We start from the raw sequence: 5,191 nt of genomic DNA, 5'->3' as shown, positions 1-5,191 counted from the left end.
AAAAAGCAGATGTCATTTGAGAGGGTAAAGTGTCCTCAACTGGAAAGTCAGTTTTGAGTCAAAAGACGGAATGGAAAGTTTCCAGAAGATTGAGAATGTAACAGAGGGTTTTGTTATCAATTGTTGCTTAATAAACCACACCAAAACTCAGTGGCTTAAAATAACAATCTTATTCTCTCTCAAGATAGTGTTGGTTGACTGGGCCCAGCTAGGTGATTCTCCTGATTCACATGATGTTGGAAGGGGCTGAAGTCATCTGGGGCTTTGATTAGGCTGGAAAATCCAAGTTGGCTCATTCGCATATCTGGTGCCTTGGTGGAGATGACTGGAAAGTTGGGCACAGCAGGAGACCTAGGCCTGCCTACCTGTCTGTCTTCTATCTATCTATCTATCTATCTATCTATCTATCTATCTATCTATCTATCATCTTCTATCTATCTATCATCCATCTATCTCTCAAGTTTCTCATCTTAGAGTATCTCTCTTTTTCATCTCAGGGTCTCCCGCTCTCTCTCCACATGAACTTTCTAGCAGTATAGTTGAACTTCTAACATGGCAGACCAGGGCTCTCAAAAGCATGAAAGTGGAAACTGCCAGAACTTCTTGAGGCTTAGACCGAAAACTGGCTCAGCATCACTTCTGCCACATTCTATTTATTAAAGGGAGTCACAGGGCCAGTCCATATTCAAAAGAGGGAACTCATAACGATGTCACCACCAGGAGATGTAATCCATTGGAAGCCATCAGTGAGAAGAGCTACCACAAGGAGCTTGTTGATCCTGATCTAGGCTTTTTAGAGGGCGGAGTGGAAAGGTTGAGATAGGAGTGGGGTTTAGTCAGAATAGAAGATTACAGAGCAATATGAGAATGAAAGACCAAGGTATAATGGAAGATGGAAGGACTTAAACTTCCAAAGATGACTAAGGTAAACAGGGATTTGAGAGATGATGAGACTAGTTCTACTAAAGCAATCTCCAGATTTTTGTTTTGATTATGCACCTCTAAAAATGTTTAAACATTCCTCATACATTATAACTGTATATTTATTAATTATGTATAATGTTTTACTGTAATATGTATTTTGTAGAACAAATATAAAATAGAAATGTTAACGGGCCTTCTATAAGAAGAAGGGGAAAAAATAAATATGAATAATAAAATGGCAATCACTATGTACCTACCTATAATTACTTCAAATGTAAATGGATTAAATGCTCTAATCAAAAGATACGGTGGCTGCATGGATGAGAAAACAAGACCCTTACATATGGTGACTACAAGAGACTCACTTCAGATTGAAAGACACCGGCTGAAAGTAAAGGGATGGAAAAAGATATTTCATGAAAATGGAAATTAAAAAAAAAAAAAGCTGTGGTAGCAATACTTATACCAAACAAAACAGACTCCAAAACAAAGTCTGTAACAAGAGACAAAGAAGGACCCAGTAATCTCACTTTTGGGTATTTGTCTAAAGAAACCCAAAATACTACTTCAAAGAGACATATATATCCATAGGTTCATTGAAACATTATTTACAATAGTCAAGATTGGGAGGCAACTTAGTTGTCCATCAGTGGATGAATGGATAAAGAAGAAGTGGTACATATATACAGTGGAATATTACTGAGCCATAAAAAATAATGAAATCTGCCATCTGCAACAACATGGATGGACCTAGATGGTATTGTGCTGAGTGGAGTATGTCAGACAGAGAAAAACAAGTACTATGTGATTTCACTTATATGTGGAATCTGAAGAACAAAATGTACAAACCAACAAAACAGAAACAAATTCATAGATACAGAGAATATCTTGATGCTGCCAGCTGGGGTTGTGAAAAAGGGGAAGGGATTAAGAAGTACAAATTGTTACAAAATATTCATGGGGATGTAGGGTATACCATAAGGAATATAGTCAATAATATTGTAATAACTGTATGGTGTCAAATGGATACTAGATTTATCTGGGTGATCACTTCGTAACTTACGTAAATGTATAATCAATATGTTGTACACCTGAAACTAATAAAACACTGTATGTCAACTGTAATTGAAAAATAAAACAATTATTTTAAAAAGACTGATGAGATTAAAAAGATAAACTAAATAATAATTTTCATATTTTATTCTATTTATCAATGGTTCGATAACCTCTCTGTCCTTCTGGTGAGAGCAATTTGGTTGACAATGCCTCAGCAATTTAAAAAAATCTTGGTTTAATACCTTGTTATGTAGTGGCTCAGAGGTCTGGTTCTAAGTTCAGTTTATTCCCATGTTGGTTTTAATGGCTATTTTAGCTGAAAGAGTTATCTCACAAAAATAAGTATAGCCAGATGGAAAAAGTACACCATTAGCTGTGCTTGCTAAATCATGACACTCATTTTTTCGATCCATTCCCAATTATGCTCAGGGTTTTATTCGAATTCAGCTAGCAAACATATATCATCCCTAATATCAGTCAGTTGTTCTTACAAACTAATCGGAAGTTACTGCATTTTTTTGATTCTTAAGAAATGGCTTCAAAACCCACTGAAACCACATATTTGAAAAAATTTGTTTAAAGTTTTAAAAACTCTATTTCCAAGTTTTTAAGTGTGCATATATTAAGTTTTACATTTACATTTTTTTTCAGCAACAAAATTATACAACAATGGAACATTTCCAAGTGTTTTCTTTTTAAAATGCTCTCCCTGGAGCACAAATGTCTTTTGAGCAGCAGTTACTTTCTCCTTCATTATTAAAAATGTCACCTTTACCTTGAAGAAACTGATTAAGAGTATTTTTGTGTTTTTTTTTTCAAAAATATCTGACAGTCACTTGTATTCAAAGAAAAGGTCAGCAAATTGGGAACACTTGTCAAGTTTTTTACAGATAAGTGTTACTCAGCTTTTAGTTGGATAATCCTTTCTACAGAAAGACAGTAAACAGGTTACGGTGTGGTAAAAAAATTTTCATGACCAGCCTTATTATAAAGTATTATGAAGGCTCTATTATTATTTAAAGATCTTATTTTATAAAAATTAACCACATGGAAAACACTCTGTGTAGCACATAAATTGTGGTACATAATACATAGAAAGGAAATCAACTGACAACCACCTGAGTTCTCACCCCTCCTGGGCCTATGGTACATGCTATACATTTGACTTGTGAGCAAGTGAGGGCAGCAGTGTCAGTCAGTACATTAAGTATTAGAAAAGCATAAAAGTCCCTTTGTTTTTATGGAAACAAAATTAATATGTGTCATGTCTAATATTTTATTCTTGCTCCCCATTGTTTTGTTTTCACACCCCACTTTGGAAACCATATTCTTTGAGTAGAATGAAGAGGTTATAGCAATATGACCCTATGTAAAAAAGTAAAACAGTAACTTTGGGGTCACTGCTTCTTCTGGCAACACTTGGTATAGTAGAGGCTTCATACTGAAAGTCCCACTGTAGTATAATTATTAAGCACCAACTATATGCGGACAATGGTTATAACAATGACTTTTACATTGATTGGAAGGCAGGAATTGGGGAAGAGAGAGAAGAATGAAGAGGTTGACGCTAGTAGTTTATTTTTTAATTTTTTGCTAGTAGTTTATTTTTGGCACACAAAATTTCTAACCACCAAACCAGAAACAATAAAAACTGCTAGTGTTTGACAGGACTGCTTAGATGATAGATCTGACCTATCATTGAAGCTATTCCCTTGGCCAGGAATGCTCCTTCCTCAGATATTTCCACAACTGCTTTCTTCTTGTCATTCGGATCACAGCTCAAATATCTCAGAGGAACTCAGTGGCTTCACTTCGATAATATAGGCAAACAAACATCTAAATTAATCGCACTCTATCACATTATTATCTTATATTTTCTTGTTTGTGACAATAATGACAAGGATTTTGTTTTTCTTGTTAATTGGCACTGTTGGAACAGTATCTGGCATAATTATTTTCTTTTAAACATCAATTGCATGTTCTAATTTAGTGCACTGGAAGAGAGAGCTTTAAAGATAGAATATCACAAGCTTTACTGCAAGTGTCCCATATCTAATGCTATCTAATGGGAGAAGGGGGCATAGGCAACAACAGTTGTTTGGTGGTGGGTAAAATGTCTAATGGAACAGCTGTTTCCTAAAGAATCTTAATAGTTTTAGATTTCTGATTCAAAGAATGAATGAATAGGCTCAAGGAGCTCTTCTGAACATGTGCTTTGCTGGTGATAGTGATAGGCTATAGGAAAAAGTGTACAGAATAGTGATAAGATATAGGAGGTAAGGTTGTGGGAGAGAGCCAACTCGTTTGTCCAGCTGCTTAAATTAATAGTATGAAGGATTAGGAGACTAGAACACAGAAATAGGATTTAAAAAGAAATTATAGGAGAAATACAGGTTAGAGATGGATAGAATCCCAATCAATAGCGTAAACAGAGATCAGTTACTATAAAACACAATTCATGCCTTCACAGAAATTTACAAAATAAAGATGAAGCCTACATATACACAGTTAAATGGAATCCAGGTCTTCTTGGATTCACCTCATGCATAGCTTCAGGCCAGGCCACTCAGGGTTAGCCCTTAACTGAGTTCAACTGTGAGAATATTGCTTAGAAATATAGACTTACTAAAGATTTAATGAGAAAACAGAGGAAGGAGTCATAGAGCAAAACAGCCTAAAACGCTACTCTTTCCGCACACTTTCTCTCTTTCTTATAATTGTCTTATTTCTTCCTCAGAGCCTCCTCCGCAGCCTTTCTATCTACCTTGCTCCTCTTTCTCCCCTTCTCTAGCTAGCTTGCATAGGATTCTCAGCAAACCAAAATCCAACTGTGAGCCAAACTACAACCATCTATTGTTCCTCAGGTGCATTTAGGATGGTGGGTGTAGGGGTGTGGGTGGGAAGAGTGATTCAACTCTTATGCTACAGGTATATTTGGAAAAAGGAAAATAATCAAATGTTATTAGAGTTTAAGTTTCATGATAGGGTATATTTGGAAATAAAACTGAAAAGGTAGCTTACGGTATGATTAGCCTTGAATGCTGCTCCAAACATTTTGTAGGTCCACGGGGAATCTTGAAGATTCTTGAACAGAGATGTTTCATGATCAGATTTGTATTAAAATAACTCTGGAAACAATACGAGGGATGAATTAGAGAAATAGTCAGCCAAAGACAGGAACACAGATTTCGACTATTTTAAAGTTAATCAA

The sequence above is a fragment of the Hipposideros armiger genome, unplaced genomic scaffold (genome assembly GCF_001890085.2).
Source record: "Hipposideros armiger isolate ML-2016 unplaced genomic scaffold, ASM189008v1 scaffold_357, whole genome shotgun sequence".
Taxonomy (NCBI): domain Eukaryota; kingdom Metazoa; phylum Chordata; class Mammalia; order Chiroptera; family Hipposideridae; genus Hipposideros; species Hipposideros armiger.
The sequence above is the reverse complement of the archived record's forward strand: the minus strand, read 5'-3'. Positions refer to the sequence as shown.